We start from the raw sequence: 13,686 nt of genomic DNA, 5'->3' as shown, positions 1-13,686 counted from the left end.
TACTCAATAAAACTGATCTTTTTTTTTTATTTGTCAAGTGAATGCAATACGCTTCCGTACTCTTTCTACACATGTATGACAAATCACCTTTAAGGGTATTTTTGATTTTTAACTTGTAGAATATATTTTTTATATTTTTGTACCAGAAATTCTGTCTTCACTTTTATACTATTGCTATGATTTATTAAAACCTCCAATAAAAATAGTTGGGGAAAAATAGTTTTGCCTCCCTGCCCTGTATTTCATTATTCATTATTTATTTTTCTCGCCTTTTTTGAGTTTTAATTGTGCAAAAAACTAAACTAAAATTGAAATACTCATGTAAAGTACAAGTACCTTAGATAAAAACTGCTGCTTTGGCATTTGCCATTTGCTAAAGCAGACAAACAGGCTGCTAGCTGCAGGTACTTCAGCTCTACTTGTTTTTCAGCCGCTGTATTCATCTCTTCAATAGACGATCTTCGATGACGTGAGCGCTGGGGTTTACAGGTGTACGGCCAGAGTGTCCGGAAGTGACGTAGCACGCTCACAAGACCATACCATTGGATTGGATAATAAATAGATGGACCGAGAGAGACAGAGAGGAGCTGTCGGACATCTCTGAGGGCTTCAGCGCAGCTACACGGTAATATTCAGACATTTTGATGACTTTAGTCGACACACGCAGCGTCACGGACACTTTAACACCCTGAGCACGAGCCGAGTTTGACGGGAGAGGCTTTGGTTTGACTGTGGGATGAAGCCGAGTGTGCTGAGTGGGGCAGCTGTCAGTGGAGCTGCGGTCTGTGTGTGCATTAACACGACGACCATGGTCTGTTAAACCTACTGTTTATACTGTTTATGAGCCTAATATCAGCCGCATATCATCACCTATGACACCCAGCTGTCAGCAGAGACACACTGCAGCTCCACTTTGAGTCACTCCGAGACAAACTACACATACAAAGTCTCCTGCATGCAAGTATTAAAAGGTTAGACTTCTTTTTCGCTTTCATTATGTAACCCAGTGGACTATCTTGTTGAATACTAGACTGGTAAAAGAGACTCTTCCTTGTGTGTTTTAACAGGGAGAAGCAGGAAATTATAGGCTGCTGGGTGCTGTTTTGCAGGAGAGGAGGCTAAATTATAGTGGGTGGTGAAGAAGTGTTTGTTTTTGAGTAGGATTGTTACTTTTGAATAGTATTTTTGACTACGTGGCTATAAAAGAGTGAAATAAAGATCCTGCTGGGACAGGTTGGCTCTCATATAATAACCTGTGGTCATCACTCAGTAGATTATTTCTTATTATACTGGGAATACACTCAGCTGCCAGTTTGTAAGTACACCTGACTTACACTAATATACATTAATACAACAACCCTGCAGTAAATCCTACCTCTGACAATGTTCAGCTCACGTTTAAACAGTTTATATGAAACTTAAGCTGCAGCTGCAGTTCTGCTTTAAGAAGTCCTGAGTCAGATCCCAGTCCCAAACCAGTCATTATGCGTGTACTCGTCAACTCATTGAATGCTATTAAAAGATTTTAAACGCAGTAATAGTATTGCAACAAAATGGCCACCCTTTTAAAAAATGTAGGTATTACTTGCTTATGAACTAGGCTCGGGCAGTATTTATTTAATCATACCTTTGTGACATTTTACTGCTGTATACTGTATACGATTTAGTGTAAATAAATAAAAGCTGAGCTGTTGGTGATAGATGTCATTGTAGCATGTATGTTATTGTCAACCCTACAAGGCTGTGTTCAAGTCTGCAGGGGCGTAAATATAGACAGTGCAGGCAGTGCAGTTGTACTGGTGCCCATGAGGTGGAGTGGGCCCTCCAATAACGTGCTGGGTAGAGACTGAGCCCATATGAGGGATTGCCAACTTGGAAGTATGCCTGTGTTCAAAGAAGAACTCTCATTAACTCAAAAACAGTGCCATTTGGTATATATGCCCCTGAAAAAGGCGAACCCATCTCCGTCAAGCTTTTTTTTTGTAAAGTCGTCAATAGCGTCTATAGCGAAATTATATGCTTATTATATATAAAAAATACATTTCTTACTTTCTTTGGATTTTTTTGTCATATAAAAATATGCAGTGATGACTGTTGGCAATATCTGTGTTGACGAATCAGTGTCAGGTCTTTGATCATGTGACGAAATGAGACGAGACGATACGTACACAATAGCATGCACTAGGGCCCGTCATAATAGCATGCACTGGGGGCCATCGCAACTTACGCCACTGCAAGTCTTGCTGGGTTTAAATCCTCATGGCCCATAGAATAATGAAAAGATGGGAGATAGAAGACCAGATGACGCTTATTGTCGCAGCAGTAAGCACATCAGTAGACTAAACGGAGCTGATGTGTTGAATAAAGTCATGTGGCTAATGACCTGCTTCTGTGGTTGGAAGAAGTTGTCTCAAGATGAAGATTTAAGTGGCAGCACTCCCAAACAGAGGTAGGGGCATTCTTCTTTTTTATTAGTCCTGTAACGTTATCCCTACCGCTCAATCTTTCGTAGCTGAACTGCCTGTTTTACAGGTAAAGACTGACCTCTGGTGGAGCGTGTTGTGAACTACAATACATTGCCTCAATACAGCATCTCCATACCAGTTTAATAGAAACAGGAGCGTCTGTAGTTTTGACGATTTTGAAAACTGTACCTTCAGGATTTTTTCAATACCCCGGTATAGTGTAATACCTTGATACCGCCCAAACCTAATATAAATGTTAGATTTAAAAGCAAAATGATCAGGTGTGTCTTGTTATGTTAATTATTTCAATTACAGTTATTTGTAATTTCCGAGCCACGTGTTTTTGCATGTTGCCTCTCCCTCCAACTCACAAAATGTGTTTGTAATGAAACTGAATATTATTAGATATTGCAGTAATGTCGTTATCAGGAACTCTTTAGGCCACGATAATTACATAGTGAAAATCTGATATCGTGCCAGCCCTAGTCAGCAGATCATGACTCAGATTCTTGTCCACACACCTCTAACACCTCAACAAAACAGTTTCAACAAAATCAGATCATGAAAACCTTCATGAGGGTAGGATTTATTGCAGGACTGTTGTTGTATTGGACTGCATTAAGTGTACCTAATAAACTGGAGATGTGTCCTGTGCCAGATGTGAGACTGGTAACATATCACCCTGCAAGCTCTCAGCTTCCATCTGACACAAATCAAAGACGATCATTCATCCATCTTTCACCAAGACTTCATGTCACAACAGTTTATTTCTGTCCCACACTCTGACGGTCAGTCAGCGGTGGAGAGTGTTACATGTGTGAGTGGTGGATGCTGTGTGCTGTCATGACAGCAGCGGCGGTGGCAGCAGCAGCATTGTGTTCCACCCCCATTGTGCTGAGTGCGACATTTCCCGTAAGTGTCCACGTGTGTCACTAATGGCTTTGCCTCCCTTGTATCTGCCGCCCGTGTGTGGTGCAGTTACAGGTCAAACACTCGGCACCAATCAGCCAAATGTGGTCCCCCCTAACAGCGCGTTGAAGGCTACACCTCTCAGGTGTTGTTAACTATGGCACAGAGACACCGAACACCAGGTGAACAGCAAACGTGAGCAGCTACACATGTAGGCCAGTTTTGTCTTTGGAAGCTCTTTGAATATATTTTATGTGTGAAGAAGAAGAGCACGGACACTGAGCAGCAAATGAAGAGGGATTTCAGTGTTACACTGGGTGACATGTTCCTTTATTGCTACAAATATGGGTACTGTCGTTTAGTTTTGCTTAGCCATACATATGCCAAAATGCTGAAACTAGCACAAGGAATGTGTATTCAAAGTGCAAGTAGACACAGTTTTTGCTTTATCTTATCATTATAATTAAATAAATGTACTTACATGTTTGTTTTTGTTTTTTCCATGGGATTTACAGACAATAAGTACAAATACAGCATACCACCACCCTTATCTTCTAAGTGGTTCAGTGCTCAAATCCCCTCTGCTTGAGGAAGTGGGTCAGTCTGGTGATGCTGTTGCATGGCAACGTGGTGTTTACCCAGGTGTCAAGACTACCTGCACATCTGAGCTCATGAGTGCCACGTCGAGCAGAGCGCCAGCAGTGGCATAGGCAGGGGTGGGTGGGGTGGGGTGCAGGCGGTCCTGATGCTGGCGTAGAGACAGGAAGCTGTATTTATGTAATTGACATGTGTAGCGACAGCAGCAGTGTAGCCTTGCAGCTGGTCTGATCTCTCTAATCCCAGCCCCGGAGACTCGGCTTGTTTGTTTTGGGTCACATTTATATAGTGGTGACTCCAGTCAGTGTCGTGTCCCATCAGGCTTAATGAATAAGCTCATCGCTGTGTTTCATAAGATGAAACATTTAAGGTTTTATGTGTCATCGTCAGTGAAGTGTTGCCCTTATGAAGATCTATCACAACCGTTGTCTGATTTGAAAGGTGATATGTTAAAGTAATTTGTCTTGTCTAAATTAGTTACTCCCCTACACACACACACACACACACACACACACTCACACCCACAGGTGTTTTCACATTTGGTTTATTAGACTTCTCTCAGCACTGTGTGGGTGTACACAGATGGTTTGACATCTCCATCACTCTGATGTCAGCTTTGATGTCATCATTAAAGCAGGACTAATCAGAAAAGAATAACTGGTAACACCTGTGTGTAGGGGTGAGTGATATATCAAATATACTCAATTTGTTGTGACTTGTTTCACAAGGGATGTATGAAATAACTATATTGCGAACATTGAATTTAAATTGTCACATCCTTTTTTTTTAACCATCATCTCACACACACTCCTGCCCATCCAGATCACTTTCTCCTGAGCATTGGTGTGTGAGCAGGTAAAGCGTGTTTCCCATTTGCAGGGCTTCAGACTGCTAGTGTTTAGTCGCATTTTGCTACCATGGAGCACCAGTGCGACTTGTAAATAATATTAATATATGGACTACAGAGCTGATAGTTTGTTTTTAGCTCACAGTGAATAGATTATGACATATTCTTCAGTGAGTGTAACAACAGTTTGAGCAGATGGAGCGTGTGTTTTGTACCTGCAGGGCTTCAGACTGCTAGTGTTTAGTCGCATTTTGCTACCATGGAGCACCAGTGTGACTTGTAATTATCATTAATATGTGGACTGGAGAGCAGATAGTTTTTTTCTAGCTTACAGTGAAAAAAATTCTGACATTTTCTGTAATGAGTTTAACGACAATGTGAGCAGATGGAGTGTGTGTTTTGTACCTGCAGGGCTCCAGACTGCAACTGTTAAGTCGCATTTGTTACCATTGAGCACCAGTGTGACTTGCAAATATTACAGATATATGAACTGGAGAACTGATAGTGTGTTTCCAGCTCACAGTGAATAAATCCACATGTTTAACGGTGCAGTGGCGACAGTTTAACTTTGTGCTAACTGCTAACATCTGACTGTTTACCAAAAGCATCACGTTCACAGCAAAAACATTTACAGCTGAGACGAGCCAGGTATTTAAAATAAAAGCACCAGTGGTTTTACTTCGGTCTATTTGATTATAACACTGTTTCATTTAACTTTATTATAACAGTATTTTATTAAACATTATCATAATAGTGCTTTATTTAACTTTATTATGAGAGTAGCTACTTTAACTAACTTCAATGTAACTGTAGTTCATTTAATAATATTATAATATCATTATAATATCAAGATTTATATCATGTATCGCAATATAGCCTAAATATGTCACAGTATTTTTAAGCCATATAACCCAGCCCTACCTGTATGGGTCTACAGTTCTTTTTTTTTAGTCAATTACACTTAATTATTGATTCATTTGTACAGTAAAATTCAACATTGTCACAATCAACATTGTCCATAATGTTGTTAAATGCCAAAATTGGGCTCAGTGTTATTCAGTGTTTTCCATAAAATGCAATTTTCAAGTAACCAGTAGACAATGTGGCATAAAATTAGAGAATGCACGTAACATGCACTTTAATTCACTTTAATACGTTGCACTAACAGTTTTGCTAATTGACTATTTGTCGAAGTTAATTATCAAGCAAATACCCTAAAAACTATCTGATTCCAGCTCCTTACGTGTGAGGATTTGGATTCTTTTCTTCCAATTTATGTCACTGTAAGTTGAATTCCTTGAGGTTGTTGGTTGGCAGAGACAAGACATTTGAAGACATTATCCACATTGAGCTGTGGGAGATTTTAATGGGCATTTCTAACAAATTTGTGACGTTTTATAGACAACACAAATTTTTTTATTATTAGTTAAAGTCCTGCACCCAACATAGTAAATCAAACTACAAAAAATGAATCATAAAACAGCTGTGGTGCATCTTAAAGGGTCAAAATTTATCATCTGTCCCAGAATTATTTTAAAAGATGTATGTTTCAGGTGTGTTTAGTTTACAGTAAAGAACGCCTACAGCTGTTAAAAATAGACATCACATAGGTTTATGTGCTGAATGTTCACATCGCGTGCAGTGCAGCCATTGAAGGGCAGTTGAGTGGAAAAAGCCAAACAACAAACGTTGGGCTGGGAGAGGAATGTGGACATGAATGTCTTGCCCCCTTTCCTCTCGTTCCCTCTCTGTCTTTATCCTCATACTCACTCACCCCCTCTCCTCCTCCTTTTCCTCCTCCTCCTCCTCCTCCCTCAGGCCCTCTCCTCCTTTCCCTCCTTCTGACTGACATTTCTGTAATGACACTGTCTGAGCTCCTGCCTCCATCCCCATCCTTAGCTTACTGTGCGCCACACGCAGGGCCAGCTTGTCACACCGAGAGCCCGCCTGGCACGCCTCACATCTATATCAGACCACTAAATGCCAATAATGGCAACTCAGCTTGATTAAGAAATTAAGCATCCTCCATCTTCCGGGGCCCCTCTGTTCTGTTGGCTCTCCTGGGGTTGTCGTTTGCCAAAGGGTTTAATGGACACATTCGCAGAGGCTCTGCTGGTCAGCCTGTTTGAGGATTGCGACTCTGTTGAGAAGTGGGTTAAGCCCGTCATGTCTTTATATCTGGGCAGGGGTATTACAGTTTTGACTGCGAGGGGGTTAGATTCACTCAGTATTGGGCTCAGCCTGGACTGTGCTGCAAATATTATGCAGGCTTTACTTCCTGGAGCAATGGTGGATGAATTTTGGAGATTAGTCCGTGTCTGCCGAAATATTTTGATAAACGATACATTTATTTATATTAAATGAGGCAAAACACCATGAAAACCTTCACAGGAGACCCATTTCATGTGAGAACGTTTGCGCAAAATGCAGTTAACGTGGGTGATTATTTTCCATACAGCCATCTACAATGTTTTGGTTGTGCATGTGCTTTAGTGTGTGTGCATATATGCATGTACTGTATGGCTTTAAATGTACTTCTCTCTTGTGATGCGTCTGCTAGCCGAGCTTCTATAATTACCACAGCCTGCAGCGCCTCATGGGGAGCATATTAACACACACGAGTGGAGGAGCAAGAACCAGAGCACATGCACAAGTCATAGAGGCTGTGTGTATGTGTGGTTTGCAGTATCCCCCACCTCTGATGTGTGCATCTATAGAATAACGTGAATAAATGTGGTGCTCTGTTACTCATAGATCATAGTATAATGCATTCTTATTTGTCCGTGAGTAATGCTAGTCTAATGCAATAGGGATTATTTCTCTAAATCAATCACAAGGTGTTAATGTGCCGCATGCACCATGTGACTAAACGAATATTAAAGTGGAGCAGCAGCAAGCCTAAATAAGAGGCAAACTGTACGGGTAGCCCAATCTAAAACTCTATACTAAATCATCATTAATTGAGAGTTTAAAGAAAATCGACAAACACTATTACCCTCACACAACCCATTATATTTGGGTTTTTACTGTTAGTCACATAAATCAATTCATTTCAAAATGTCATATGGACTCTGGGAACTTGAGATGGGTATTTTCCGCAGCTTTTTAACATCTTACAGACTATATATTAAGTTGAAAAAATAATTTGTAGGTTGATTGATACTAATTACTGATTGGGCTGTGTATTGGTACTCTATATCTTTAAGGTATCCACCTAAATAACCCAGTACCAAGTAGTTTTGAAATGTCTTCAGTCAAACAATACCTGCATTCAATCCTTTTTGGGCTGGGGGTCTGACCCCACACTGTGCCGACAACCCACCGGATCAGCAGACTTTCTGTTGCTGTGTCTTCAAGCCACTCTCCTCGGCAAACAGTCAGTTCAACATTTGCCCATTTAGCACGAGCAAAAGCAGCGGCAGTGGCTAACATCCAACGCTGAGCTGTTAAAACGGTCCCAACAAACTCAGACGGCTACGAAACTGCTGGACTCTGATGGAAAACCCATTAATAACAGTTAGGTAATGTTAGCAGTGTGATGCTAACAGTTAGCCCTGTCACTGTGTATGTGCGCAAGCGGACTCTCACAGCTACTATCCACAACACCGAGCTCACACTACTGCAGCAGCACGAGGGCAGTGTATTGGACTGAGTTGGTAATTCAGCGTGCCGGAATGCCACCAAAATGTTTGAAAGTGTGACTATACTACAAGCCACTACATTCACATTATGGGTATCAAATGATTTACTCTATTGGTATCAATTTCCAAGGGATAGTTTGGATTTTTTTTGAAGTAGGGTTTTATCCAGACACAGTAGATGTAAGTCAGCACCCCCCAGTTTGAAGAAGCAGGCTGGAGTCCAACACAGAAGCTAAATGTATTTTAGCCACCTAAAAAAAGTTCCACCTAAAAATATCTATACCAGTTTAGGAGAACTCTATATTGAGAGTATCTTCACTGCTTTACCTTTGCGTCAGACAGCCCGTTTCTAAGGGAAAGCCATTAATGGCTTAAGTTCCCCATCGATACTCTCGTCAAATCCACCAGTCTCCATTGACAAAAACAGTAATTTTAGCTCGCTGAACACAGGAGCTGCAGGTCTACTGCTGCTTCAATCAGCTAATTAATTTGTGTTATTGTGTGAGTTTCGTGTATCTGAACTAACCACTTTAAACACTAAAGTCACACAATAGCACAAACAAAATAATTGATAGAGGCAGTGGTAGACCAGCAGCTCCCATGTACAGCAATGTTAAATCACTGTTTTTCCCAATGGAGTCTGGCTTAAAAGACTGTTATAATGGCTTCGAAAATACTCTCAATATAGCGTATAGTTAAACTGATACTGACTTTTTTAGGCGGCTAAAATTAGTTTTGCTGCTGCCCCACTTCAGAAGATCCGAACTATTCCTTTAAGGGTCCTGGTATTGGTACTGATATGGTATTGTTTTAAAACAATACCAAGCCTTAACAGTAATTATTGTTAGTTTCAGCTAAACAAACATTTTTGAGCCAGATCACTTTTAATTATTTGACTATTACGACACTTAATAATTTAGATTTTCTTTTTTCTGATGATCATATAGCTGTGTACAGTGCATACTTTATGTTAGTTATATGCTCTGCCCTGCAGTCTCCACCTGTCTCTGTATATGTAACCTCATATATTCATATACCCTAGCGAGCAGCAGGCAGCAGCAGCACCACCATACACACCCCAGGCTACACAGTTGTAATCTCATGCAGACCACCACTGCCTGCCACCCACTACAGCCCCACACTCTTTCTTACATCCTCCGTCCAGGGATGTGGAAGGAGGAGGTGAAGTGTATGTGACATCCCAGCGAGTGTTCACATCCTCCCACTTCTGTAATTCTCTTTAGTGAAATAATTAGAAGCAAGAAGGCTGGCGAGCCTTCATAACATTTCATGTTATCTAAGACTGGCTGCTGTGTTCTGCATTATAGCTCTGCACGCAATCCCATAAATCACGCTCGGGATTACCAGGTGCATACAGTTGGGAGGGAGGACAGCACAGCCAGGCTCTCTGTGTGCTGCTCCTCATCTGTTTGCTCCTGCAGTCGACTCTGAACTCATGATAAAGAGGGAACCAGGATGGATGGATTGTTGTGGTGCGGGCAGAATCCTGCAGGAGTGTTGAACAGTCATTGTTATGTAATTTCCTCTCAGTGCGGATTGGTCAGGCTGTGGGGTTGTTGGTGGGCTCAGCACGGTAATCTCACAAGCATTATCTGTCTCTCAGAATCAATGGTTGTTGTGTGCAGGACTCACTCATCCATGCCTGGCTTTGTAAAAACCAACCAATGAGCCAGGCCGCTCGGTTTCTATCATCCATCTTAGCCAAGCAGGTTTATCCTTGGGCATCAAGGCAACATGCTCAGGACCAATCTATTCTCATTAGTTTAGGTATTTCCCTGACTCATCTGACTTCCTCCCTCCAATTACTCCATTTTATCTAACGGCCGACCAGCTGGCTCTGAGCTGTGTGATTTATAGGATTACAGTCGGTACCCAAAAAGCTTTTTGTGAAAGTGTTGAAACAGTGCAAGCAAGACATGTTATCAGAGGGATTTTTGTACAGTAAAAATAAAGATGTTGTAATCTCAAGTGCTGCAAATAAAGGAGAGATCTTGCAGGTGTCACCAGACCCCCAAAGTAGTATGTATGTTTTTTTTAGGCAGATTACTGTTTTACCCCAAGTACATAATACCCAAATTAGCACTCTAATCAGTCTTGAGGAAATTCATTCTACTTTCCATCTAATATTTGTTTGTAATTACATTAAAATCAGTATCATGAATTATTGTGCAGTTTAATACACCTAAATGTGTGGCTTAAAAGCATCTTAAAGGGACAGTCAACCCCAAATCAAACACATATCTTTCTCTTACCCGTAGTGCTGTTTTGGTGTGAGTTGCCAAGTGTTGGAGATATCAGCCGCAGAGATGTCTGCCTTCTCTCCAATTTAATAGAACTAGTGGTGCTGAAAGTGCCAAAAAATACATTTGAAACACTTAACAGTGATGTCTCTTTCCAGAAATCATGACCCGGTTACTCAAGATAATCCACAGACTTTGTCGTGAGCAGTATCATGTAGGAACTATTTTCTTTCTACGGAACTAAACCTGCCAACTGTATCACCACACAGAAGGAAGTGTACATCTACTCATGGATGAGAGGATCGTGCTCCTGATGCAAGATGTAAACATGAAAGGTGTCCTCGTCAGCTGAGCTGTTCCGTTAGCTAGCTCAGTGGTGCCAGCAGGCCCAAGGAATGCTGCCCAGCCTTGCAGTCAGTTTTTCCAGGGACCATACGTTTGCAATATTGCAGCAAAAAAAATCCCCTGTGGCCCAAAGAGCATTTTCCCCATAGTTTATCACTTTAAAATAGACATCTGTAAAACCACTGATAGGTCACCTCGAAATGCACACAAGTTCAATTGAGACTTTTTCAGTTATGATTTTTTGAGCCATTGTGGTTTAATATTTGCAAAACTTTCCTTGAGCTGAGAAAAGTCATTTAAAAAATTGTGAAGCCATCACAATGTGAAGTCTATGATCCAAGCAGGAACTCATGGGTGGGTTCAGCAGGGAGAAACACTGCTGCGCATATTCAGTGGGTTCTACACTGCGGAAGTAAACCCAGAAGCTAGATTTCTTTTTGGCGTATGCGCCAGGTGAGCAACTCCATTGGAATGAATAGGCGCCATCTTGGCATCTGAAGTAAGATACTGTAGCAGTAGATGTGTGCTTCCTTCTTCCTTCTTGATAATGGTTGGAGGGTGTAGTTTGAAAGAAAATAGTTCCTACATGAAACTGCTCACAACAAGGTCTGTGGATTATCTTGAGTAAACGTGTCATGATTTCTGGAAAGAGACATTGCTGTTGAATTTTTCAAATGTATTTTTTGTTGCTTTGAGCACCACAAGCCGAGTGCCATCTGATTGCATTATATCTGAGAGAAGGCAGACATCTCTGCGGCTGATGTCTCCAACACTCAGCAACTTGCACCAAAACAGACTAGACTGTTAAATAGCACTACTGGTAAGAGGAAAATGTATTATTGATTTTGGGGTGAACTCTCCTTTATAAGCTGAGATGGCAGCTAAAGTTATTGTTAGCCTATTCTGGTGGCTAATGGTAGGTTAGCTGGTCTGAACTTAATTTTGACCTGACCTACTGTTAGCTACTGTTTCTGACTTTGCAGGACAGTTCAGTGCTGTATTACCGTATTTTGAAGATAAAGAATGATATAGTTCAACAGGTAAGATGTGTACATTTTCATTACCACCTCGCTGCCCTATTGAATGAAAGTAAACATAGATTGAGAAATGAAATCTCTCTTCTAGAAGTCTCTTATGTGTCTCTGTGCAGACAGACTGTTGCTGTGCCAACAATAGGCCTTGAGCCAATCACAGTCTGAGGGAGGCCTTTATTGACAGTTTAATTGCTTTGCACACTATTTTCAAGTTTATCACATCGATTGTCTCAGAGTTTGCCGGTTCAGTACTTTTTCAGTAACTTAGAAAATGTGTTTATCTACAAAACTGTCAAATGTTACATTTTGTCAAAGCACAAGGTGTACAAGGACTTTGTCAACAAAACATGCGTCAAACCAGCAAGTTTTAGGTTCAGATCAGAAGGGCTTTGATCAAAGAAGAGTGCAAGTTTAGCAAATTGTTTTATCCTCAATTAAAATGAGCATAAAGAGCAAGGTTTTCACAAAATGTCAACGTAAGGTTTATTTATCAGGCTTTTTTTTTTAATTTACAAATTACTAAAACAAATTGGAGAATAAAACATTTAACCTTAACTGATTGGTTTTTTGTTTTTTTTGCATCTAAAAACTGTTGCATGAAAAACCAAGCATGTTTCCAAAAAAGAAGTGTATATAAGCCTCATCTAGACAAAGATTTCATCCTTCAACCAAGTGAACTACACCTGTACTACCTCACCTGCCTCTTACACATTTAAGCCAGCATTGCAGTGTAGTGTCAGCTTTTCAAGAACCTTGAAATATTCCACAGTATTGGTATCATTCAACTTTTCAATGACATTCTTACTCATTTGACCCCTTTTAACTTTTTTAGCTATTCCTATTGCTTTACCTTCTTCTTAGACATTCAAGTCGGCATTGCAGTGTAGCATAAGCTTTCAAAAAAACCTTCAAATCCATACATTAATGGTATTATTCACATTCAAAGCCAGCATTGCAGTGTAACGCCAGCTATTCAGCATGCAGCATTCGCACCTGCAATTTCTTCAGAAATTGCACTGTAGTTTCATACTGGCATTTTACTTGTTTACTTTTGTGACATTTTTAATTACTTTCATTTGAGTGGTCTTTGTGATGACATTGATTACTTCTTCCACCCAGTATGATCACCTCATAACTGAACATGTCAGCATCACTGGGAGACTGAGCAGACCTCCATGGATGTCTTACCTATGCGTCTGTAATCATAGAATCATGTATATGTGTGTGGGACAGCGTGTCTATACCTGGCCGCTGCATGCGATGGCAGATTGTAAAGATAAACCACTGTAAGCTGCAGTGGCGTTTTTCTCTTATTAATGTGGAGGACACAGGAGCTGTCAGTGCTGTTGTTCCGCTGCTGGTGAAATAGTAATGAGTGTGTATAACGGAGCCGAGCCAGTGTGGTTTACAGCTCTGTTGCACTTGGAGGTGAGGCCAGGGGACATGGAGCACTGACTGGCTGTGCATCATGTCTGTGTGCCGGTGATGGAGACAGAGCAGGAGGCTTCGGTCACCGCTGGAGAAAGGCTTATTGAGAGACTGAGGTCAGACTCTTTATTTATGTTTTTGGTTTCGGCAATGTATAAA

The 13,686-nt window shown here is 40.9% G+C and overlaps 1 protein-coding gene across 2 annotated transcripts in view; it reads left to right on the top strand.

Annotated features, from left to right (window-relative positions):
- Nucleotides 1-551: 551 nt before the first annotated feature.
- The window catches only part of si:ch211-45c16.2 (mitogen-activated protein kinase kinase kinase 13), a 40,063-nt gene continuing 26,928 nt past the window's right edge, over nt 552-13,686 (top strand). The window contains exon 1 of one of the 2 annotated variants that reach the window (XM_050048982.1): nt 552-625. The gene's annotated coding sequence lies outside the window, so the exon portion shown is untranslated. Of the gene's footprint in view, nt 626-671; nt 972-13,686 lie in introns of those variants that run through there. The other variant, XM_050048984.1, reaches the window with a different exon arrangement.

Source organism: Epinephelus moara, chromosome 7, assembly GCF_006386435.1.
Source record: "Epinephelus moara isolate mb chromosome 7, YSFRI_EMoa_1.0, whole genome shotgun sequence".
NCBI lineage: Eukaryota > Metazoa > Chordata > Actinopteri > Perciformes > Serranidae > Epinephelus > Epinephelus moara.
The sequence above is the reverse complement of the archived record's forward strand: the minus strand, read 5'-3'. Positions and strand labels throughout refer to the sequence as shown.